Raw genomic sequence first — 27,338 nt, 5'->3', positions numbered from 1 at the left:
GGAGGAGGAAAGGGCAACCCTCTCCAATATTCTTGCCTGGAAAATTCCATGGACAGAGGAGCCTGGTGGGCTACAGTACATAGGGTCACAAAGAGTCGGACACGACTGAACTCTCATGCTCAACAACAGCTCTTCCAGGAAAGGTCTCGTCTTAACTAATTACATCTTCAAGCACTCTGTTTCCAAATAAGGCCACATTCTGGGTGAGGTACTCGGAATGAGAACTTCAGTGCGTAAATCTGGAGGGATATTGTGTGTGTGCTCAGTTGCTTTGGTCGTGTCTGACTCTTGGTGACCCTATGGACTGTAGCTTGCCATGCTCCTCATATCATGGGATTCTCTAGCAAGAATCCTGGAGTGGGTTGCCATGCCCTCCTCCAAGGGGTCTTCCTGACCCAGGGATCAAACCCAGGTCTCCTGTGGCTCGGGTTTGATCACCTGCGTTGCAGGTGGGTTCTTTACCACTGAGCCACCAGGGAAGTCCCTTGGAGGGATACTACTCAGCCCATAACACTTGACCTGTGGACCGTTAACCGAGGCAGGTGACATTTCGATGACAAATTACAGCAGAGCATAATGAATGCTATACTGGAGTAGGGGTCAGGTAGTGGTTGAGCCCACAATCACAGTTAACAAGCCCAGATTTTATCTGAAGGCAATGGAAATCCATTTTAAAGGTATCTAAATAGAGTTCTGACATAATGAAATTTGCTTCTCAGAAAGACCACTCTGGCTTCCCTGTGAAAAATGTAGGGGAGACTAGACAGAGGTTGAGGGTACTCTGGTCTAGCATAGAAGCAGTAAGGTTGGTAGAAATGGCTGGGTTCAAGAAATATTTAGAGCAGACTCAGTAAAACTTAGTATTCAACTGGATGAGAACACCGAAGAAAATAGAGGAGTTAAAGGTGATGATCAGGTTTCTGGCTTGAAAAATAGTTTTTCAAATAACAATATCATTTGCTAAATAGGCAAACAGAGAGAAAGAAGAGGAGGAACTGACATGTTCATTGATGGCCATGTTAGTATATAAATACCTCTAGAAATTGTAAATGATCTTCCCTGGTAGCTCAGCTGGTAAAGAATCTGCCTGCAATGCAGGAGACCCTGTTTCAATTCCTGGGTCAGGAAGGTCCCCTGGAGAAGGGATAGACTACCCACTCCAGTATTCTTGGGCTTCCCTGGTGGCTCAGATGATAAAGAATCTGCTTGCAATGCAACAGACCTGGATTCAATCCCTAGGTTGGGAAAATCCCCTGGAGAAGGTCATGGCAACCCACTCCAGTATTCTTGCCTGGAGAATCCCCATGGACAGAGGAGCCTGGTGGGCCACAGTGCACGGGGTCACCAAGAGTCAGATTCAACTAAACACAGCATGGCACAGAAATTTTAAATAGACCCTTTAGTAGGCACAGTAGTTCGTTTTATGGATCTTGATCTTAGGCTAGAGAGATCGACTTGAAATGCAGATTGGGATAATCTCAGCATGTGATTCAGGGTTCTGGCAGCAGGTAGATGGCATCCTGGAAAGAAGTCACTTGAAAGGACTTTAATGAATGAACTATTTACAAAGTTATTGGCTGGGTTCAGGGAACACAGCAAGAGTTGGGGAAGTACTCTGGAATGAGCACAACTGAAAGCTGCTACTATCCCAAGGCTCAAGGTGTGAAGGGAAAGGAAGGGTTACTGGAACCTTCCGAGAGCTGTCACTATCGGAGCAGGTGGCCTAACAGGAAGGGTCTTTGGTAAAGGAATGCAACCACTCCAATCCAGAACTAGGTGTGGAAGAAGCCAGAAAAAATAATAGCATCTTACTTCTTTCTCCTCCCACGATCCAATTTCCTGCTGATATCCTTCTTGACAGAAACAAACCATTAACCAAAGGACCAAAGAAACAGTTTATAGAAAGCAACTTCCCAGGGAGGATGAAGAAAGGTGGATAATTTACCTGGGGGGCAAAGAAGACACCAGCAAAAGTCATATGTAGAAGATGAGGGACTAGATATTTGATAGGGACACATTATCTGAGCCCTGGCAAAGAGCTGACTCACTGGAAAAGACCCTGGTGCTGGGAACGATTGAGGACAGGAAGAGAAGGGGACGACTGAGGATGAGATGGTTGGGTGGCATCACTGACTCAATGGACATGAGTTTGAGCAAACTCCGGGAGATAGAGGAGGACAGGGAAGACTGGTGTGCTACAGTCTATGGGGTCTCAAAGAGCAGGAGGCAACTGAGTGGCTGAACAATGGATCATCTGGGAAGAGAATATAAATGAAAGGAAGAAGGCAAAGATCTTTACCAAACATCAAAAGTTCGCAGAACAACTAAACTTGAGGTTCTAGAAAAAGTAAACTAATTATCAAAGCTAAAAACAACCAAAAAAGATTTAGAAAAGCAGAGAAGCGTAACATCTCACACAACAACAATAAAAAAGAGAGAGCAGCAAACAATGTCAAACGCTGTGATGAAGCAAAATAAAGATAGAAAAGGGTACTTGAAGTTTAGCTTGTATGGTGGCTATTTGAGAACTCAGGGGGTAGCTTATATGGAGTGGCAGGGTTAGTAGCTGACTCGAAGAATAAGGAGCATGTGAAGAAATGAAGAGAAAGATATAGCTAATTTATTCCTTCAGGGGAGTATGAAAGCATAGCTCCCTTTCCTTTGTTAAAGGATTGGACAGCAAGTGTTGTTAATCCCAACAATTTAGCCCATTACAAGACACTGTAATTGGTCTTGATCTTTTTCTCTGGAGACTGGCCAGCCCGGGTTCAGGAAGAGGTTGCCTTTGTTCCTTAGATGGCTGTGGTGTCTCCAGGGCTGCCTGCCTTGAACACATCTAAGAGTCAGAACGTTTGAAGAATGGCCACCATTTAAAAGGCTGACATCTGGTTCTCTTTTCTACTCTGGGAACGAGCACCGTGTGTGGCTTTTCAGGGAAGGTCCAGCAGACTACTGGGTCTGTCTGCTTAACTCCATTGAGACTATCACAGTTTTCACTGATGCCAGTTTGAGGATAGGGAGAAGGCTTTCCAGCATTCCCTTTGTTGCCTCTAAGGATTTTTATTACCCCACCTATCTTGGGATTTAAACATGAATCTCTGAAGTGTGAGGCTTCTTTAAAGACCAGATGTTGGCAGAGAAAACCACTGGGCTGTTCTACTTTCTCACATTCTTGTGTTACTGTGACATATGGTGTGAAGCAAATATTAGTGCCTGGAAATATAAAACATCAGGATGCATCTGAGTTATTCGTCCCCAGTTACGTTTGATCTGTGAATGGCAGAAACACTCCATTTCATAGCCATATTTATCATTCAAAGTAAATCATGCATTTGGGGGGCATAAAATCAGATGCTTTAGAATGCATGCGATTACCAACTATTGCATATTTCTCCAAAGAAAGATTGGAATTATGCGGCCAATGAGAAGGAGTGCTGCTTTAGAATGTGGCAAAGAGAAGCTAAGGTGAGAGATATATCATAATAGATTAATACTAAGCGAATGTTATTTTTCCCTTTCTTTTTCAATCCCAGAAACCAATCCCCATAGGGATAACTTTGTGGGGTATTTTTCTTTGTTTAGTTTTTATTTCTTGAAATTTGAAATCTGTAAATCAGATTTTTATAGGCCCAATAATATTTTCCAATTGATTTCCATTATATTTTCAGAGATGAGTTTGCATAGAGAAGTAAATGTTAATACATTAAAAATTACCTTTTAAATAATTGCTGATGTGAAACTATCAATATATACATCAAGAATCGGTATGAGAGAAGCTGTATGTAAATGCTAAATTCAGTGTTAGAGGTTAAGAAAATGTCCAGAGCAATTTTGCAACTGTAAATTCTGTTTAGTTTCAGGAGGTTAAATGGACAATGGCAAAGGCACCTGTGGGTCCAGATTAGGAATCAGCAAAAGCACTGACTTCGAAGCATGAGACATGTCTTACGCAGGAAATCCCAAACTCCCCATCCTTAATTTGCTGTCTTAGTGCTCCTCCCCTTTCCCTCTGACTTCCATTATAAAGCACACATAGTTAGGGTGGTGTAAGGATTTCAAAATTTATGCAAAACCGTTGCTCTGAAAATTGTCAATTGAATACTATCTTAAAACTTCCAGCCTGTCAATATAAGGGATAGAATAGGTAGTACTTACAGCTTAATTTTTAGAAACTACTTTTGAAATCATTGCTTTTGGTAGCTATGTTTCCCTGGGAAAGTAAAGTCAAGTCGATCAGTCGTTTCCGACTCTTTGCGACCCCATGGACTGTAGCCTACCAGGCTTCTCTGTCCATGGGATTTTCCAGGCAAGAAGACTGGCAGACCTTCCTAATTTATCTATTTTCATATTCTCATTCCTTTTCAGTTGATGGGATTCTCCAGGCAAGAATACTAGAGTGGACTGCCATGCCTCCTTCAGGGAAAATCTTCCTTACCCAAGGATCAAACCCACATCTAAGTCTCGTGCATAAGCAGGCAGGTTCTTTACCACATAAGAGACACAGTTTCAATCCCTGAGTCAGGAAGATCCCCTGGAGGAGGGCATGACAACTCACTCCAGTATTCTTGCCTGAAAAATCCCACGGACAGAGGACCCTGATGGGGTACAGTCCACTGGGTCGCAAAGAGTCGGACACAACAGAAGCAACTTAGCACGCCCACATGCATTGGGTGAGGAGAGAGCCCTGGCTTTCTTAGGGGCAAAAAAGCCTTTCTTTTTTTGGTAAGATCCAAATCATTCCTGCTCACCTAACAGCAGAGCTGATATGTAGTCATTCCTCTTGCTTTTCCCTCTGCCCTCCCTAACCGTTTGTTCTCAAGATAGTCTTCTATACACATTTAAGTCTCAGTTCAAGTTCTGCCTTCTGCAATGAAGCTGCCTCTGTTCCTCCTGGAAGATTTATGCCGTCCTTCCGAGGCATTCCCATGGTGTGTTTTTTATTAAAATATTAAAACCTATTTTATATTGCATTGTAATTTTATTTCTCCTCTCCTCAAACCACAATGTCCTTTAAATTAAAGCTCTATCTCATTCTTGTCCTAATCCCCAGCACTTGACATAGTACATGGTATATACAATAACAACATGAATGACAAGGAGATACAGAAGTAGAAAAAAATTAAAGCAATGAGACTAACACAAAGCAAATGACAAGGACATCGAGACTTGTGGGTGAATGTGTGCTTAGGCACTTCCATCTTGTCTGACTCTTTGGGACCCCATGGACTGCAGCCCCCCAGGCTCCTCTGTCCATGGGGATTCTCCAGGCAGGAATACTGGAGTGGGTTGCCATGCCTTCCTCCAGGGTATCTTCCTGACCCAGGGATCGAATCAGCATGTCCTGCCTTGCAGGTGGATTCTTTACCACTGATTCACCAGGGAAGACCTCCTTACCCAATACTTCATTGCAAAAGTGAGGTCAGTATAATAAAAAAAGTTATTAGCACCGAACAGTTTGATGAAGTGAAGAGTAGATACCTTCGAAAGGAAGGATGTAACCCACAACTCTTATGTCTCCTGCATTGGCAGGCAGATTCTTTACCACTATCAACACTTGGGAGGCTTACTATAAGGCTTACTGCTGCTGTCACTTCAGTCGTGTCCGACACTGTGCGACCCCATCCCTGGGATTCTCCAGGCGAGAACACTGGAGTGGGTTGCCATTTCCTTCTCCAATGCATAAAAGTGAAAAGTGAAAGCAAAGTAGCTCAGCCATGTCCGACTCTTCGCGACCCCATGGACTGCAGCCTACCAGGCTCCTCCATCTATGGGATTTTCCAGGCAAGAGTACTGGAGTGGGGTGCCATTGCCTTCTCTGAATCAGTATAAGAGAATAGTTAATTTAAATAGGAAGATCCTGAAAGGACTTAGAAGGGGTGACTTTTGAGTTATGATCTGGATGGAATCAGAAGAACATCTGAAGACAAGGTTTCCAGGCAAAAGGAAGAAAGACACCTTCAGTTGGACACTAGGGAGTTAGTAAAAATACTGGTGAGTGGGGAAATGAAATCAGAGAAAATGAGGCAGAACCAGACAACATAGGGCTGCAGACAGTGATAGGAAATTTGGGTTTTATTCTGAGTTTGATAGGGTCTGCTGGAGCATTTGAGTCAGTGAGTGGGATGATTAGATTTAGGCCTTAAATAAACCACTTTGGCTATTTCATAAATAATGGACTCAAACAGCAAGAGGTCAATGGAATAGAAGGCAAGGTGAAAGCAAGTGAAGCAAAAGGGGGTCATTTAGAGAGTTCAGGTGAAAAATGATGGCAACTTGGACTAGGACGGTGATAATGATGAAGGTAATATGTGATCAGAGGCAGGATATATTAAAATCAGATGTGCAGGAAGAGTAAAATTCATCAAGGATGTCTTGTAGCTTTTTATGATGGTTGATTTTATGTGTGAACTTGGCTAGGCCACGGTACCCAGTTTTGGGAACTGGTTCTTGAATCTGATTAGATTTAAAGGCACTAATGGCTATTTCCCGGAGAAGGCAATGGAAACCCACTCCAGTACTCTTGCCTGGAAAATCCCATGGACGGAGGAGCCTGGTGGGCTGCCATCTATGGGGTCGCCCAGAGTCAGACATGACTGAAGTGACTTAGCAGCAGCAGCAGCAGCAATGGCTATTTCCATTAACAATAAGAGCATAGATGGTCCCCGGTATAATGTGGCAATAGCAATTCACAAAATATCACCATTGGATACTCCTAAACAATTAATTACTCAGATAAGTTTCTGAGTTTCCATGCATTTGATACCTCAGAAAACTGTTGTCAAGCAATGGGTACATACTAATTGCTCCTAACTGCATCGAACAAAGTGAGGAAATAAAAGAATGTACTCAGGGGTTCAAATCTCCAGTTTGTGGCTTGCATAAATGATCTAAATATTTATACATCTATCCTGAAAGCAACTTTTATCGCTTGTAGCCAAAGAGCTGAGATTGCTGAAAACCAAACCCCTAGTTTCACCCCGCAAATGGCTGAATTACAATGCAAATTGAATTTCCAACCTCACAGGGTGTCTGTTTTTAAAGTGAAGGCATCAACTGGGAAGGAATGGTATCCTGAGAATTGGAATGGGGACATATGGGAAGACCCTGATGAAGCTGAGAACACTGAATTCCAATGAGTCTTCTTTGCCAGTAGAAGCAACTGTTCCATTCTCTTCAGAGGAGATGAACTCTGTTTTACCTGAGAAGCCTGTGATGCCTCCCCTGAGGTAGTTGCCTTGCAAGACTTCACTGATTCTCCTCAGGACCTTTCCTCACTACTCTTCTTTATTTCTAGACCTACTGTGAGACTCAAGTTCCTGTAGGTCCCTGAATGTGAGGTACATAGTGTGGCTCATGAAGACATGCAGTATACTCTACAAGAAAGATATGACTTTTCCAATGTGTATAGACAAAAATCCATGGAACACATGTGGAAATAATTATTAAAAGTGTGGCAAAGCAGTGGAGTTGGTGATGGACAGGGAAGCCTGGTGTGCTGCCGTCCTTGGGGTCACAAAGAGTTGGACATGACTGAGCAACTGAACTGAACTGAAAGCAGAGGAAGGATCATGAAATTAGATAAGGCAGAATTAGGGAGTGAAACGACTTTAGCAGTTTGGTTGTCTGGTTGAGACATGAACCAAATGGTGGCTTACCCTAAATGAACTAAAGTGCCAGAATTGCCTTGACATACTATAGAGGAAGATATTCCAAGGCTTAGGGAGACTGAAACGTTAGAAAGAATTTATCGTTTAAGACCTGGTCACCCAGCCTCGGAGAGTCCAGAGGGCGTATCTTTCTCCAGAACTTTCTCATATCTTCCCACAAATGTGAGAAAGAAATTTGTGAGAAGACCCACAACATTCTTGAAGAGCTCTGGGATTACTCTTCTCTGTAGGTCATACATTATAGAGGGGACTGCTGTCACTGAATTGGAAAACTTAAGTGCAATGAAAGTAATTGGATCCCAGGATATCAAGGGCCAGTTTACAGGCTCAGAGCCCCTTGAATGAGTGAAGGAGAGGCCAGTCATCCTCCAGGAAGGACTCTGCTACCCCTGCCAAAAATGTATTCAGTTAGTCTTTCTCTCAGTCTCTTCCAAAGGATCAACAGCTTTCTACCAGAGTACCTGTGCACTGAGGAAAAAGAAATAAGCTGACTTCTTGAGGATTATTGGACGTTAGCCCTGAATTGGCACTAATTCCAGGAGACCAAAAATGTCACTGTGTTTCACCAAGAGATGCAACAATTACTCTGTTGAACTAGTTTAGACTGCCACCTGCTACCATGAACTTCTCCTGCCTCTGAATCAATAGGCAAAGAGGAAGTTATTGGGGACAGGCAGCCAAATTACTGATTATTATAAAGAAGAAGCTGTACCACTGATCCACAATGGAGGTAAGAAAGAGTATGTGTGGAATACAGGAAATCCTGTAGGGTGTCTCCATACCTCCCATGTCCTATGTTTAAAGTCAATGGAAAGCTACAACAACCCTGTTCAGGTAAGAATACTAATGGGCCAGATCCTTTAAGAATGGAAGTTTGGGTCACCCTACCAGGTACAAAATCATGACTAGATGTGGTGTTTGCTAAAGGCAAAGGACATACAGAATGAGTAGTGCAAGAAGGTATATGAAAATATGATATGGCCAGTTACAGAAATGAGGGCTATAATTATTACAAGTATTTTTTTCTTACTTTGCTATGAACATATTAATAAATCTTACCTTATATATTATACATATTCTATATGTATTATAATATAATATCTTTGGGGTTTTTATCCCTTTATCCTACACCATAAGATATATTGACTTTACATCATAGTATTTAACCATAGGATGTCAAAGTGAAAAGTAAACATCAGCTAAAGACTTTGCATTCTATTCTAGGGACAATAGTACTGCTTTTATGGTTATATATGGGACATTTGTATCCTGTTAGGCAGAAGTATGACCTTGATATGCCCTTTATTTGGAGATTAAATATGTATGTAGATGTATATGAGTGCCAACTTGACAAGAGGTGGACTGTGAAAGTGAATTTCGTGTTCACTTCATTAGATACTGCTGTGAAGATATTTTTTAAATGTGATTAACATTTAAGTCAATAGATTTTGAATAAGGCAGATTACCCTACATAGTGTGGGTGGACCTCATCCAATCAGCTGAAAGCCCAAGATAAAAGACTAAGATTCCCCAACAGAAGAAGGCACTTTGCCTCCATACTGTGTCTGTACTCAGTTAACAACATCTGCTTGTCTCTGAGTCTCCAGCCTGTTGGTCTTCCTTGCAGATTCCAGTCTTACCAGCCCTTACAATTGCATGAGCTGAATTAAAAATACATACCTCTTTCTATAAGTATACACATTGCTATTGGGTCTGCTTTCTGGAGAAGACTGACTAATTCAGTTTTGATGTGAGCAACTGAGTGAACGGTTTTAACACTGGCCACAATGAGACAAGCAGTGAATTGAACTGCAGTGAAGAAAAGAGAGAGAAAATGGAGAGAAGTATGAGTTTTATTTTAGATGTGCTAATTTTGAGAACCTTATTACACAACCAAGTGGAGGTGTAGAGTAAGCCATCTGTAAACCAGTGTAATGCTGGAGGGGGCAGGGGATAGATCAGAACTAGAAATCTAAAATTGGGAGTCATCTGTTTATAGAAGATGTTTAGAACATTAGGATTAATTAGCTCAACTACCAAGAGAATGTTGATAGAGAGCAGAAGACTGAGGACCAAGTCTGAGGAAGTCCACTCTTTAGAGGTCAGGAAAAAGGGAAATCAAGCAAAGGAAACTGAATAAGGACAGACCCAAGTACAAGAAAACCCAGGAGGGTAGAGTGATCCAGAAGATAAATAAAGAAGGTGTCTTAAAAACAGGGGATTCATCAACTGTGTCAGATGCTACTGAGAATTGGGAATTGTTCATTGTGTTTAGTGTGTAAGAGATTCACCTTGAAAAATGGAATATCAGTAAACAGCAGGGACAAATCATGACCGGGACGGGTTAAGAGAAAATAACTATTAAGGAAGGAAAGCTAACAAGTATAGACAACTTTCTAGGAAGTTTCACAATGAAGATGAGCAGAGAAATGGGGAGGTGATGCAGGATTTCATGGGATTTAGTGGCAGATTGGTGACACTGCAGAGGAAAGACAACGGAAGCCACTTAAAATTTTTTAAATTTCAGCCTTTCATCATTAATATTTTCAAATTATTGAATATTGAATGCAGGGATAGTTCCTTAGGTTTTTATGCATTACCAGGCAAGTTCTAGCATTGTTTAAGAAAAGATGGCTCTAACAATTATATGGCACCTGGAGTCATATATTCTTACCACAATGAAGTCCCAGGAGAATTTTTTCCTTTTAACTATTGAAGATATGTCTGAACTTTTTTATGGTGATGCTAGCAATGCAAGACAGAGAGAAAGGGATGCAGGAGAGAGAGAAAAAAAAACTGCAACAGGAAAGTTATGAATAGGCAAGAGAGGATAGGACAGAATGTATTCATGGAAGGTTGATATTAAATTATAGCAGGGAGAATTAAATAAAAGCAGGGAGGCTGACTATATGCATTAAAATATAGACAGATGAGTGATGGGGAAATAGTGTAGTGTTCTTTTGATTGCTTTGAATCTTTCCCCCACCACACACACACACCGCCCCCCCCCCCAGTGAAGTAAGAGTTGAAGTCATTGTTTAGGCATAGAATATTAGAAAGGGGTTAGAGTTTTGAGGAATTAGAAAAGTGTGTGATATGCCATTTGAGAGAGTGGGAGCAGAACTTTTTCAGGAAAATGTAGAATTACAGTTGGGTTCAGATGAGTCTTTCTTGATATTTGCCATCACAAATTCAGAATGATGTTGTTTACTCACTGAGTTATGTCTTACTCTTTTGTGAGCCCAAGGACTATAGCCTACCAGGCTCCTCTGTCCATGGGATTTTCTAGTCAAGAAAACTAACATCTGATGGATCATAGAAAAAGCAAGAGAATTCCAGAAAAACATCTACTTCTGCTTTATTGATTATGCCAAAGCCTTTGACTGTGTGGATCACAACAAACTGTGGCAAATTCTTAAAGAGATGGGAATACCACACCACCTGACCTGCCTCCCGAGAAACCTATATGCAGGTCAGGAAGCAACAGTTACAACCAGCCATGGAACAATGGACTGGCTCCAAATTGGGAAAGGAGTACCTCAAGGCTGTATATCATCACCCTGCTTATTTAACTTATATGCAGAGTACATAATGGGGAATGTTGGGCTGGATGAAGCATAAGCTGGAATCAAGTTTGCCAGGAGAAATATCAATAACCTCAGGTATGCAAATGGCACCACACTTATGGATGAAAGTGAAGAGGAACTAAAGAGCCTCTTGATGAAAGTGAAAGAGAAAAGTGAAAAAGTTGACTTAAAGCTCAACATTAAAAAAACTAACATTGTGGCATCTGGTCCCATCACTTCATGGACAATAGATGGGGAAACAATGGAAACAGTGAGAGATTTCATTTTCTTGGGCTCCAAAATCACTGCAGATTGTGACTTCAGCCACGAAATTAAAAGATGCTTGCTCTTTGGAAGAAAAGCTATGACCAACTAAGACAGCATATTAAAAAGTAGAGACATTACTTTACTGACAAAGGTCTATATAGTCAAAGCTATAGTTTTTCCAGTAGTCATGTATAGGTGTGAAAGTTGGGCCATAAATGAAGTTGAGTGCCAAAGAATTGATGCTTTTGAACTGTGGTGTTGGAGGAAACTCTTGAGAGTCCCTTAGACAGCAAGGAGATCCAACCAGTCCCTCCTAAAGGAAATCAGTCCTGAATATTCATTGGAAGAACTGATGCTGAAGCTCAAATTCCAATACTTTGGCCACCAGATGTGAAGAACTGACTCATTGGAAAAGATTCTGATACTGGGGAAGATTGAAGGCAGGAATAGAAGGGGACTACAGAGGATGACAGCGATGTTGGATATTCACTGACTTGGATATGAGTTTGAGTAAGCTCCAAGAATTGGTGATGGACAGGAAAACCTGGCGTGGTGCAGTCCATGAGGCCTCAAAGAGTCAGACAGGACTGAGTGACTAAACTGAACTAATGGTAAAGAAACATTGCAGATGTAATTAAGGTTATTAATCAGTAGAGTTTAAGATAAAGGTGATTATCTATGTGGCCCAAGATAATCACAGGAGATATTTAAAAGCAGAAAGATAGAAAAGCAGGTCAGAGAAATTCAAGGAATTTCAATAAAATTATGAGATAGTAAATGTTGCTTCAAACCACTGTTCATAGTAATTTGTCATGGCATCAATAGCGAATTAATATGTAGGTTGCAAAGGTCAAGTTGTTGCTAGAATATGCAAAGGAATGATCACAAGTAATGAACTAAAGAATCCTACCTAGCAGGGTAAGGAAGGAAGAAGTAAAATGAGAAGGATGATGAGACAAAGTGAATTAAAACTCTTGGAAATTCCTTGGCAGTCCAGTGGTTAAGACTTTGCCTTCTAAAGCAGGAGATGAGTGTTGAATCCCTGGTCAAGGAGATAAGATCCCCCATGCCTTGTGGGCAAAAAACCAAAACATAAAACAGAAGCAATATTGTAACAGATTCAATAAAGACTTAAAAAATGGTCCACATCAAAAAAAAAAAAACTTAAAAAATAATAAAATGAAAAAACACACTTGATGGATTGAATAAGTATTGGAATCCACGTGCTGAAGGAGGTAAGCTGGACCCAGAATATGGCCATAAGAGTGTATGGTTGGGATGGGATAAAGGCAAGAAAGTTGGAATAGCAAAGGACAAATTGTTGTTAAAAGCCAGGAGAGTAGATGGATTATTTGTAAATGTGCTGAGGCTACATAACATGGTGACAGGAATGATAGTTGAGAAAGACCTGGAGAATGAGCCAGGCACTAAGGTCTCAGATGAAAGGTGAGGAAACAGCAGGGGTATTGATGGGGATTGTGTCATGAATGGATGATAGATGGTAGTTTGATGTCATGCGTGTGTGCTAAGTCGCTCAGTATGGACTGTAGTCTGCCAGGCTCCTCTGTCCATGGAATTCTCCAGGTAAGAATGCTGGAGTGGGTTGCCATGCCCTCTTCCAGGGGGCCGTTCCCAACCCAGGCATCGAACCCACACCTCCTGCACTGGCAGGCAGGTACTTTACCACTAGCACTACCGGGGAAGTCCCCATCATCTGATGACACTTGCTTCAAAAGTCACTGGGTGTGTGGATTGTCAGAGAAGAAATGATTTAAAAACCATAACAAAGAACAAGGAGGACAATTATTCTACAAAAAAATGCCATAAAGAAACAGCTATCACAGAAGAGAACTTTAGGAAAACATTCATTTTCTTTAAAGGAAGACGGTGAGAGAATCCTTTATAAAATCGCTTTTTTTTTTGCTCCCTGATGATCAACTGTGAATCCCAAAGAGGAATGCGGAAGGGTTTGGTGCTTTGGGGAGAAATGACAGCTGGAGTTAGATTTTGTTGTTTTTGTTCTTCAGTCGATAAGTTGTATCTGACTCTTTGTGACCCTATGGACTGTAGCACACCAAGCTCCCCTGTTCCCGCTATCTCCCAGAGTTTGTTCAGATTCACGTCCATTGAGTTGGTGATGATATCTAACCATCTTGTATTGTCACCCTGCTTATTTAACTTATATGAAGACTACATCATGAGAAACGCTGGGCTGGAGGAAGCACAAACTGGAATCAAGATTGCCAGGAGAAATATCAATAACCTCAGATATGCAGATAACACCACCCTTATGGCAGAAAGTGAAGAAGAACTAAAGACTCTCTTGATGAAAGTGAAAGAGGAGAGTGAAAAAGTTGGCTTAAAACTCAACATTCAGAAAACTAAGATCATGGCATCCAGTCCCATCACTTCATGGGAAATAGGTGGGGAAACAGTGGAAAGAGTGGCTGACTTTTTTTCTGGGCTCCAAAATCACTGCAGATGGTGATTGCAGCCATGAAATTAAAAGATACTTACTCCTTGAAAGGAAAGTCATGACCAACCTCGAAAGCATATTAAAAAGCAGAGACTTTACTTTGTCAACAAAGGTCCATTTAGTCAAGGCTATGGTTTCTCCACTGGTCATGTATGGATGTGAGAGCTGGACTCTAAAGAAAGCTGAGTGCCAAAGAATTGATGCTTTTGAACTATGGTGTTGGAGAAGACTCTTGAGAGTCCCTTGGACTGCAAGGCAATCCAACCAGTCCATCCTGAAGGAGATCAGTCCTGAGTGTTCATTGGAAGGACTGATGTTGAAGCTGAAGCTCCAATACTTTGGCCACCTGATGCGAAGAGCTGGCTCATTTGAAAAGACCCTGATGCTGGGAAAGATTGAGGACAGGAGAAGGGGTTGACAGAGGATGAGATGGTTGGATGGCATCATCGACTCCATGGACATGGGTTTGGGTGGACTCTGGGAGTTGGTGATGGACAGGGAGGCCTGGTGTGCTGTGGTTCATGGGGTCTCAAAGAGTCAGACACGACTGAGTGACTGAACTGAACTATCCTCTGCTGCCCCCTTAGATTTAGGGTTGTATAGAACTACAGTAGCATAGGAGTCCTTGTAAAGGATATCATGTGAGCTTGGACCTCTTGTGGACATAGAAGTCATGGAAGCCTTTTTTGGAGAAGATGGGCCATTAAATCTAATTTTACCTTCTTTCTTGGAATTGATTATTTAATTTTAAGGCAATGGGGCTGAAGTGGTAGTATTAAAGAGGTAGGGATTAATGGTATTATTAGGTTCATGAGACATTCTCTGGACCTTCCTTAGACTCTGAGGCTTTACATTTAATAAAACTGGGACACAAGGAGATTGAATAAATCTTTTAAGTTTTGTCAGCATGCAAGTTGGGAAACTGGGATCCAAGTTCAAGCAATTGAAGTCTAGAGAAGGGAGCTGTAACTGTGATATGAAAGGCACTCCGGAAAGCTTGCTGACTAAAGGATGGATTCAGAGGGATCTGGTATTTGGGAAAACATCCTTGCTGGGGGTTAGGGTGATGTCAGTTTGCTGAAGACCCAACACTAGTGAAAAATCCGCCTGAGTCTATGAGACTTTGGAGACCATATTGCCATAATGCTGTGTTCTTCAGTCTCTTATTCTTAGAATACTAACTAGTCCTAGAAATCCAGTCACCAGAAGAAAAATGGAAGCCCACAGGCCCTGAGACTCAGCTGACCTATCACTGGATCATTGGAATCAGCTTGCCAGGCATGGGAGTAAGAAGATATCTTGACTATAAATCCCCCAGCCCTAAACTGTGCTCTCCAATTGATGCCACATGGAGCAGTCACAGGCCTTCCCTTTCAAGTCTGTGCTCAAATCTCATATTTATGAAAAAAATAAATAATTTTTATTATAAGCCACAAAATTTAGAAGTTTGTGATGCCACAATAAATAATTGGAAAATTGAACTACCAAGTTACCGGGTATCTAAGAGCTTTTGCTTCCCCAGCTGTAAAATGAAGACCAGAGCATCAGACCAGAGGGTTATATGGATTCATGGGATGCAGAAATAAACAAAGTTGCCTTCCCCACTCTCATGCCCCCTAGACATCCCAGATTAGAGAAAGCAATCAGAAGTTTTTTGTTTCAAGAAAATTGTTTCCTTCTGCTGTGTATTTGTGGTTGCTATTCAGTCACTAAGTCGAGTATGTGTGCATGCTAAATTGCTTCAGTTGTGTTCAACTATTTGCAACCCTATGGACTGTAGCCCCCCAGGCTCCTCTGTAGGGATTCTCCAGGCAAGAATACTGCAGTGGGTTGCCAATTTCCTCCTCTAGGGGATCTTCCCGATCCAAGGATTGTACCCACGTCTCTTATGTCTCCTGCATTGGCAGGCAGGTTGTCTAGCACTAGCGCCATCTGGGAAGCCCTGCAAGGCAGAAGGAAGATTATTCTATCTATTGATTCTAATTACATTCTTACTGGATTCAGGTCTCTGATCAAATACCATCTTCCTAGAAAGGCTTTCCTTGGCTCCCCTGTAAGAAATACACAGTATTCTTTAACTTAATATTCAGTTCAATTCAGTCACTCAGTCGTGTCCGACTCTTTGCGACCCCATGAATTGCAGCATGCCAGGCCTCCCTGTCCATCACAAACTCCCAGAGTTTACTCAAACTCATGTCCATCGAGTCGGTGATGCCATCCAGCCATCTCATCCTCTGTCATTCCCTTCTCCTCCTGCCCCCAATCCCTCCCAGCATTAGGGTCTTTTCCAACGAGTCAACTCTTTGCCTGAGGTGGCCAAAGTATTGGAGTTTCAGCTTCAGCATCAGTCCTTCCAATGAACACCCAGGACTTACCTCCTTCAGGATGGACTGGTTGGATCTCCTTGCAGTCCAAGGGACTCTCAAGAGTCTTCTCCAACACCATAGTTCAAAGCATCAATTTTTTGGTGCTCAGCTTTCATCACAGTCCAACACTCACATCCATACATGACCACTGGATTAATACTGTTAATATTCAGGATTTTTCCTCATAGCTTTGATCATCACCTGAATAGTATATATTTGTGTGTTTATTATATCATTTCACTCAATGAACACAAAATCTCACAAGAGCTGGGATTTTTCACTATTTTGTGCTCTACTATCTTTGTAGCACCCAGGACAGTGCCTGACATAGATTAGGAATTTGATAAATATTTGCTGAGTGGTTAATGAATGAACTCTCTCTGGCATAGTCCTTGCTTTTAATTTACTTCTTTCAGATGGTATGTGGAAGAACATGTTGAACAGAGTACTGACTTCAAGATTAGAAAGTGAGACAGACTGTAAGAAAGGAAAAGGCAGTCAAATATGCCAATTACTTCCGAAGGGTAATGGCATATTTTGAAATTTGGAGGCTGCTTCATTAAAATTCATTTTGTGCTACATAAAATAAGGAATTGGGAGCCTGACAGAAATGAAGCTCAAATAGGCATTCATTTCCTTTATCTTTTTACAAGACAGATCAATTAGTAATTTTATGCTTGAAAAAACTCATTTTTTAAATGTTATGTGGGACTCAGTGTAATATCAAATCTGGCCTAGTGTCACCTTTATTAGGAAATTGAAAGCACTTCTACATCTGTGCATTCCACCAAAAAAAAAAAAAAAATACTCAGAAACTCAGTTTTTGCCATCTAAAGTTTATAACAGGCAGAGAAAAATGGGCACAGAAATGATCTTGTTTCATAATTAACTCCCACAAAAAGTTAAGGTGAATGATCAGCTCTGGAATGGAACGTTTTGGGCTACACTTCCATTCGTAAACCAAGCCATGGAAACCCTCCCAGACAGGTGTGTTGGAGTCCAGATGGCCTCAGTGAGGGTCCAGGAAGCCAATGCCTTCTGCTGTGTTCCTGGCCACTTGCACAGGCTCGCTGGGTTTGGCGGCTGCAGCGCCCAGCTGGGGGGCGGCCACGGGGCCAGGCAGGTGGTGCCGGATGAGAAGCAGTGTTTCCAAGCAAGAGACTGCCTTGCTCCTGGAGAACTGCCTCCCTTTTCACTACCGGGCTATAAAACTAAGATCCAAGTCGTTTACAGCTGATAAAGATCCCAGATACCTGTTAGATAAGAGAGCTTAGGTATTACTTAACCTAACTGGGGTAATTACATCCTGTCACTTGAAATTTCCTCTGTGAATTCAATCAGAACCAGCCTCGGCCTTTGCTTTTCAGTCCCCCGTCGGGTTGCCGCGTGGCTGTTACACAGCTGCTGAGCTCCACTCTACACAACACAAAAGAGTGTGCATTCTTTATGAGTTGGATGTTGGGGTGAGGATGTGGAATGTTGGCAAGCCTCCATGTGGGTCTAGTTCTAGCGGGATGTTTCGCTGGTATAATTACAGACAAGGAAACCTTGGCCCTTTTGAATGCAAACAGTGTCTTGTGGAAGTGATGCTTGCTGATGCATTTGGTCCCTTCCAGTGAGAATGAGGCAGTGAGGGAACTCTGCAAGTCACCAACCTGATGATGGACTCTCTATCTGGCGGAAGGAACCCTATGGGATAGGTCTGTGCAAACAGACCTACCAAGAAAAACTCAAAGAGCCATATTCAAAGTACTGGAAGGAAGCCTTGTCTTTCTTCTCTCCTCTTAGCACTTTCAGGCCCACTGTGGCTCAGAGGGTGAAGCGTTTGCCTGCAATACGGGAGATCTGGGTTCGAACCCTGGGTCGGGAAGATCCCCTGGAGAAGGAAGGGGCAACCCACTCCAGTATTCTTGCCTGGAGAATCCCATGGACAGAGGAGCCTGGTGGGCTACAGTCCATGGGATCGCAAAGAGTCAGACAGACTGAGTGACTTCACTTTCACTTTCTTTCAACACTTCCATCAACTTACACTCCATCCAGCATTCATGCTCTAGAAGAGGCTTATCTGTGGAGGTAGAACCCCTTTGGAAGAAGGCTGAAAGCTCCCAGTTCCCCAAATATCCACCTCCTCATTCTCTTAAGCCCTTTGTTGGGTTAAGACTGCATTTTCAGAAGGAACTGTTAAAATAAGAGTGTGTTAATTCAGAAATCTGTTCATAGCTACATTTACTATGCCAGCAGGTTTTAAATAGTCCCCTGTGACAAAATCAACCAAAGGGAATCCTCAAAGAGGACAGATTTCCAGGTTATGTCCATGGCTGTGCCTGATTCCAGGAGTGTTACTTAAGGCTTCATCCTTCTCTCACAACCAGACGGCTTCCATAGACAAGCAAGGGGAAGGCGGGCTCATTTAGGAATATTACTCAGGGCACTTTAATTTATAGAAAAAGAAATAATTCACTAATGCTAGTTCCTTGATAGTGGAAAAGAAAATGTGACTAGCCAAAGTGTCTGTAAGTCCTTTTCTGTATTCTTCTCTTTGTATAAATCCATATCTACAGAAAGAAATGCTCATCTGGTACTTTTCGGCACAGATGTGTGAGGTAGTCCTTCAAAGTCTTCAAATAAGACACGTCAAGCTTTTCTCCCCAAAATAAGCCACTTTCATCAATATTAAATTCCACTGAAGCAGTTTGTGTCACTTAGAATTATGATGGTTTCAAGCAACAGAAAGCTTAGCTGTAGTTCAAACAAACAGACTTTTCTCACATAATCAGAACTCCAGAGGTGGGTGGTTCAGAATTGGCACAGTTGCTCTAGGAAGTTTATATTAAAAAGCTAGGTTCCTTCTACCTCCTGCTTCATCATTCTTAGCTTGTGTCTATTAATCAGTACTTTGTGATTGTAAGGTGGCTGCTTTCCTACCATTGACCTTGATGATGTGCAGATACAAATTGCCTTCAGTATGAATCAATATACATGGTCCCCAGAAAAAACTTCCATCAGCGGTAAATTTACTACTTGTAGGATTTACAGTGTCAAACCTACTCTTGTCCTCCTCTATCAACCTCAGGCATACAGTCTTGAAACCGAACTTCAGGATACTGGTTGGGAGAAAAAACTTTCCCTCCACCCTCTTACGTTCAGTTTTAGAGGTCTGCAGATTAAACTAACAAAAGCCATATTAAGAGGAGAAAGGCACAGAATTTTTCTGAATAGTTACATGCACACTAGTTCATAGGAATGACACTTAAAGAAATCATCAGACTCAGGGGCTTTTATATCATTTTACCATAGGAAAGGGGGTTAGGCTTCAAGGGATTACACATTGTGATTAGGAAACATTTAGGGGAACTAAGGGGATATAAGGGTTATTTTAGTAAGATTTGTTTATATAAACTCATCTTGGTGTTGATGCCCCATCTCAGGTGATAAAGAGTCACTCTTTTCTTCTTGTGACAATGGGGGTCACCTTCTCAAAGGGAAATTTATGCTTTGTTTTTAGGCAGAGAAAGGGAGGGCAGAGAACGCTTCCTGCCTCTGTTGATTCTGAATTGCCTTCAGCTTAAAGCAATCTTTAGGTCAAAATGGCATAATATGGGGTGTTACATCCTGATCCCCATCAACATTTATCTGCAAGATCCCCTACATATTGCCAGTTATTGAGGAGAGGAAAGTTGATCGTTTTATGTTGAAATTTTATTTGAGTCTATAAAAGGTCTGAAGATGAAAGTCTTTAATAAGGGGAGTCTCTGTATAAGTGTTAAATTAATTATGGCAAGCCTCACAGTTGACTATGGCCTGGAAATAGATCACAACACTGCAGGTGAGCACGCCAGACTAAACAGTGGGATAAGTCAACTGTTCTTTCCTCAGACGGTAAAGAATCTGCCTGCAATGCAGGAGACCCAGGTTCAATCCCTGGGTTGGGAAGATCTCCTGGAGGTGGAAATAGCTAACCATTCCAGAATTCTTGCCTGGAGAATTCCATGGACAAAGGAGCATGACACGACTGAGCGACTAACACTTGATTATCGTTCAACCTGGTGGACAGAGTGAGACCTGGGATGCGTAAATGTTGATGGCTGGGTTAGAGAGACAGAGAGAAGAGAAGGCAAAATGGTAGCACTGCAGATGCCACTGTGGAAAGCGGTCACCCTAGGGGAGGACTTAGCAGCTGGAAAGTAGAGGGCAACTTTGAAATCCAGCTTAATCTTCTCCCTGAACCAGGGGGCCAAATCTGCTTTAATGGCTAGAGTCAAGTGCCCTGATTATTACCCAATTTGCTTTAAACTGGTTCCTTTTAGTTTATTAACAAGTTTATGAGTTAGGTTTCAGTGAACTCTTCACCTATACAAGTCTTTTTGCTTTTCTGTCTTGATTTCAAGAGTTAGGCAGTGAAATTATTGACCAAGATTGGGCCACGGCTATGAAATGCAAACTACGGTTGTTGAATTGAGGTGAAGAATCAGGTTCACTTGGGAAAATTCAATCTCATTTTCACTCTCCTCTGGTAACCAATGGCCCTGAGGAAGCACCTTCTGTAAACACCACAATTAGAATTTATGAACAGAGGCTTTATCTAGGTTTTCAATAGGCTCTGGCAGGTGGTCTCAGGTCCAACCCATGCACAGATCTAGGTGGGAAAAAATTTATTCTGTATTAGGTGTATGTTTAAAACCCAGTTCTTCCTCCACTGCTGCTGAGGAATAGAAAGTTCTTGAACAGTCTGTTAAAAGGCAATTTAACTGCCTTAAGACAAAACCTGAGATAACGGAGATAACTGTTTCCAGTAAAATTGCCAGAAGAATTCGAGAACGCAGGATGAATTCTCTAATATGGAATCGGGCCAAAGCAAAGGCTAACTCGCTGCCATCAGGTCCTTAATGGGCACAATCTTAGGGCCATTGCCTCTTCCATTAAAATGCCTCTAGGTTTTGAACTGATCTTCAATGTTGTTGAATTCTGTTATTAAATTGGCCATTTTGCTTTCCATGTTTTATTGGCCTATTTTTTTTTTTTTTTTTTTTTTTTTACTTCAAAGCCTCTTAAGTCTTCATCATTCCAGCTGGCAGAAGACCTCTTATCTGTATTTAGTTGTTTCTGTTTGCCATCATGTCTCTCCTTAGCCTGAAGCATGTTTTAATTGGACAAAACCATCATTTTATGTTCAAGTCAGCAAAGAGCTCAAAGCCTTACTTTAGGGTGCATGCTAAGTTGCTTCAGTCCTATCTGACTTTGTGTGATTCTATGGACTGTAGCCCACCAGGCTCTTCTGTTCATGGGATTCTTTAGGCAAGAATACTGGAATGGGTTGCCATTTCCTCCTCCAAGGGATCTTCCTGATCCAGGGATTGAACCCATGTCTCTTATGTCTCCTGCTTTGGCAGGCGGATCCTTTATCCCTAACACTACCTGGGAAGCTCAACCTTAGGATGATTCACCTTATTAAATGGCCTATACAAGACATGGTGACCTGGAGACTCAACTCTTCCAAGGTTTACAGATCTCCTGGGGTCCAGAGAATAAGATCACAGGGCAGAGGGTGTCAAGAACTTTCTGATTTTAATGATACTAATAAATAGATTCTACCTCAATTGGGCCACATTTAACCTGCTAATGGAATGGAATGGGAAGCCAGATTGTTTTATAATTGACAGCTTTGTCTCCCAGCAGATGGCTGTAATCTCCTGCGTGTGCCAAACACAGACTCTAGGATTTTTGAGTTTGTAGTGAAAACAGAAAGGACAAATATTTATCGTAATTACAACATTTGCACATTGGATATAGTTTCACAGCCTTTTAATCCTCCTTGACTAGAAAATACAGAGTGCCTTTTTCTTTTCCATGCCAGTAGAAGTTTATTTACCAATGCTTTGAGAAACATTTCAAGTTTTAAAAAATATAAAGCTAGGACATACAGAAACAGCTCTCTTTTTAGCTGACTTACTAGTGAATCTGTACAGTCAATTCTGGATTAATCCAAGAAAATGATCCAGTTTTCAAATTTCTTTTTCTTCCACTCATGACTGCTGGTTAGTTCTTGTCAAGAAAGTCAGTTGGAGATCTCTCTAGTTATTTCCATGATTATATTCTATTCAATCTATGGAAACTGCTTATGGGACAACATGACCTGCACCGAATTAATCCTATTGGATTATGTCCACCTCCATTGTTAGCAAATCGTGAGTCAGCATCTACATTATGGTCTTTCCCAAAAGAACTGAACTGTTTCCAGAGAACTGCAAGTTGTAATTCAAATGTAAATTGCTGGGACCAAAAACAATGGAAATCATACAGCTCCAGCAAGTATGAGTTTAAGATACATCTCTTCCACTTTAGGTTTTTTTTGCTGCCTTGAAGAAGTGAAGTGAAAGTCACTCAGTCATGTCTGACTCTTTGGGACCCCATGGACTATACAGTCCATGGAATTCTCCAGGCTGGAATACTGGAGTGGGGAGCCTTTCCCTTCTCCAGGGTATCTTCCCAACCCAGGAATCAAACCAGGGTCTCCTGCATTGCAGGTGGATTCTTTACCAACTGAGCTATCAGAGAAGCTCATATGCTGAAGTAGGGAGGCAAGAAACACTTGCTGCCTTGGGCAAGTCCATTAACATTTCTTAGGCCATCTCCTGACTTGTCAGATCCGACACTTTGAAGATGGTGAGTCTGACAAAATGTTCAACAGTATCATATACCTGGTCACTCAGATTCTTGCTTGTTGTAGTATTTGATTAAAAGTATCCAACAGTGATAGATTACATATACTACCACATCATGCCACGGACTATCAGTGCTCTCCTTATTACTCAAAATAGGTGCGGGGCATCCCATTCAATCCACCTGAATTGTGGTCTGTGGAGCTATGCAGTGCGTGAAACCTGCATGGGTATACACAGCAGCCTTGGGAAGGAATCATTCAGGGGAAAAAAAAAAATCATTTGCTGTCCACTGATTCCCAAGTCACATCCTGAGTTGTGGAATGACAAAGACAGAGCCGAGTCGCTCACTGTCTGTGATGTGATCTGAGGCCGGGACGATGAGACAGATGCTCTAACACAACTGCTGTGCAGAGACCGTGGAGGAGGTAAGCAGCTCTGTTCCTTGTAGCTGACTTGGAGTTTGAAGACTAATTTGTCATTATTCATGCCCAAAGGGGAAGCGAGTCATTCTGAGCAGAAGAAACACAGGTGAAGCCCATGACACACCCCAGAGAAACTGTCATACGTACATGTGACTATGGTTTAGGTAAAAATTTTGGAGGTGAGTGGAAATGAGCAGGGAAAAAAGAATGTTAAGTTGGGGCCATTCAGAAAGATTCCATATTCTCCCAGTGGTTTAGGTTTTATTGCTAAAACACAGATCCTAGAAGCTTTCCAAGCAGCTGAGTGTTTTATTTAAGTGTTTTGTTTTAAAAACTCAGTAATAGGAGATTTCTATGATATCATAGATAGAAATAAAGATATTAAATCTAAAAGGGAACATTGATATACTCAGCTTATCTTTTGATTCATCTTTTATTTTTAAAATTATTGCTATTTGCAAAAAATAACTCGAGAGTTAAACTTTGTTAATACTGACTACAAGGATGGATCCAGTTCCATCACTGGTGCTCCTTTACAATTTCATCAGTTTGAATGTTAGCTAGAAATACCATCACTTAGAACCTGGAAATTTTTGTCATGCAAAGACTGCCTCTGTTGTAAGGGGATCTGATGCATAATTGCACAGAGCTATAAACAATACCACTCAGACCTACAGAACTTTCTGAGAACTTGTAAAGAGCAGAGGTCACCCAATTATATCTGAATTTGTAATTCCTCTTGAGAGAAAAGTCCAATTGGATAAGCTTTATATCCAACCATTTTAGTTTTTTGGCTTTCCAGGTCTTCTCTGTGGTGACATTTACCATGACAGATTGTCACCTGCATCGTGGGCAACGATTTCTGGTTCAGGTTGGCAGTTCAGGCATTCCTGTAAAACACTGGTGTCCAGATCTGCTGTATCATCAGAATTTGAAATAAGACCTTTAGGCATTCTCTCTGGGATGAAATTACTGCCATCAGCCCAGTATAGCCCCTTAGGCACCCTATTTGTAAGTTTTTCAGATCTAGAATTCATTGTTAATAGTTTTGACTGTCTAATAGCCCCTCCGTTTCTTTATCACACAAATTAAGGATGGACAATACTGCTCTGTGACTTGTGGACACAGCAGAGGAAGGAGAGGCTGGGACAAATTGAGAGAGTGGCATTGATACACTCACCCTTCCTTGTGTGAAACAGAGGGCTGGCGGGGAGCTGCTGAGTAGCACAGAGAGCTCGGCCTGGTGCTCTGTTCGCCCAGAGCGGGGTGAGGGGCGGGAAGGAGCTTCAGGACAGAGGGGACACGTGTAGCTGCTTCACGCTGCGGTATGCGGAAACCAACACGACACTGTAAAGCAATTATCCTCCAATTAAAGATAAATTAAAGAAAAGAATGCTCTGTGATGACCCAGATGGGTGGGATAGGGACTGGAAGGGAGGCCCAGACGGGAGGGGACATGCGTGTACAAAGAGCTGATTCACTTCCTTGGACAGCAGAATCTAACACAACATTGTAATGCAATTATACGCCAATGATAAAGAAAAAAAAAAAAAAAGTCCTAGTTATGGTGCAAGTGACCCTCAAGATCGCACCGCTGGTCCCTGGAAATCTTCATCTAACAACGACAATCCACTGAGTTTAAAGTCTTTATACATCGGTGAGGAATCTTTGAAAAAGCAGCCTTCAGAGCAAAGAAAAAAATCAGGGAGTTATAAATGACCTGGCGAGACATGGATGTCCAAGCAGCAGCCAGAAGTTGGCTGATCCAAAGTCAAAGGAGTTTCTCATTTAAGGAGAAAACATGATCATTATTGCCTACCTAAAGATTATTGTCACAATGACACAACAGACTAGTCCTCTAAATTGAGGAATATTTGTGCTAGGAAATCAAGTGCCTAACACAGAGTAATCACTCTGTTAATACTGGCAATTAATTAATACTATGCTATATTATAATTTATATTATATCATGTATTTTATAATGTATAGTATATCATATATTATGTAATATTATATAACTAGGAGTCAAGGACATAGCTAATTCCACATCCTACAGGCAGATACAGAAGACTTAATTAGAAAAGACTTTACTAGAAACATGATTCACCCTAGTTTGAAGTGTCTCAAAGGGAAATGTTTACAATTCCTCATGAAGGCCCAAACACACAGTCAGTTAGAAGTTGCTATCCTCCTGTTTCCTTGAAATTTAAACAAAATATTTTTCCTTCCCTTTTTGAACTTTTCTCCTCCTATTATTTCCTCCTAATTTAATGCTTATGCTCTTCAATTATCATTTCCATGTAACTGCGGCTTGGAAGTAGATATCTAAATAATTTCTGAAGAGTTAGCCAAGTACCTCCCCTTTCTTGTAAGAGGCCCTGATGATTATCTCAGATCCTCTAGAATGTCAGCCATTTATAGCAAAACATATTACTATTCCACAGAACTGAGAAATAAACTGAAATTTCAAGTTGAACTTAAAAGCAAGTACTATTCTGACTTTTACATGAATTAACACAAAGCCTATAATTCAAGCTATATATTGAAAAAACCTTTCTGCCAAATTCATAATGTGAGGACATGGCCCCCCTGCGCCTTGATCCTGCTATCCAGGTAGCAGTACAAAACAGCTCATGTCTGATAATATGTACTCCATAGAGATAGTCTGGAAGATGTGATTTAACTAAAAGAATCTCTGGAATGGAAATGACAAGCCTTCTCACAATGAGATTAAGCATTCTGCAGCTTCTAAGAACAACTCTAGTTACAGTCTTGGGAAAATGCAACATATTCCAGACACCTTGCTGGATTGTTTTACAACCATTATCCCATTGGATTTTCTCAGAAGTCCTATGAGGTGGTATTCTTCCTTCTTTTCACATATGAGGAAACTGGGATTCAAGAACTTGTTCCTATCACACAGCCAGTAATTGGTGGGCTGTGGTTTGAACCCAGACTGACTGAATCCAAAGTCTATATTTTTAATCACTGCAATTCATGGCTTTCCCACTAATGCAAGCTCAGTGTGAGCTTTATTCTTCTCTTTGCATTATTTTATGCATCAAGAGGCTTCACAAATGTGATTCCTTTAGACTGTCTGAATGATTGAGTGAACCTCAATGCAAGGATTGTTAGGTTTCTCTGAAACACCCTGCCTGTGATAAATCTCTCAAAGGAAATAGTCCAGGGATAATAAATTGAGGCATCTTGGGGACTCATGGGAATTTACCTCCATGATTGATGGAATGAGCCAACTGTCACCTGCATATATAGTAAATAAAACCATGGAAATGCATGAGATTGCCACCTGAAAATTGACATTGGTTTGTTCATTTTCTTACAGGAAGAATATAATTGAAATGAAGGGAGCTAAAGGGAACTGTAAGAGTGATGGATAGAAAGATAGAGCTTAGATTAGGAAACTAGAAGAGAGAATGAGAAGTTCTATTATTACGATATTACTATGTCTTCAAAGCATGCCAGCACGCTTTCCTCAGTGGAATCACAGAGTATATAGCACTGCAATAGGCACCGTGGAAGAGAGAGAAAAACAGAGGGAGAGACGGGGGCGGGGGGGGGGGCGTGGAGAAGAGGTGTGCTGTCTGCTCTAGACAGCTAATGATTTAATTAATGGTTTAAAATTAATTTATTGGATTGAAGGGCATTTGCATGAACAGCACAGGCATGCATTCATCACCCAGGCCCACTTTGCTGATGATTTCGTGTAATTTGTCTATAATGAAATGGGTCTTCTAAGGAAGAAAACCCAAGGTCTCTTGAGCAGGAAAGGCTGAACAGAATGGAAAATGCACTGTGTCAATGTCATAGAGGCAAAAAATTCCTTAAACAGGCAAATGAAAGTACACCAAAGCAAGACCCCGTCTTTTATTATATGGCAAAGGAAAGCAGATA

The sequence above is a fragment of the Cervus canadensis genome, chromosome 6 (genome assembly GCF_019320065.1).
Source record: "Cervus canadensis isolate Bull #8, Minnesota chromosome 6, ASM1932006v1, whole genome shotgun sequence".
In the NCBI taxonomy this organism is placed as follows: Eukaryota; Metazoa; Chordata; class Mammalia; order Artiodactyla; family Cervidae; genus Cervus; species Cervus canadensis.
Note: the sequence above shows the minus strand (reverse complement) of the source record.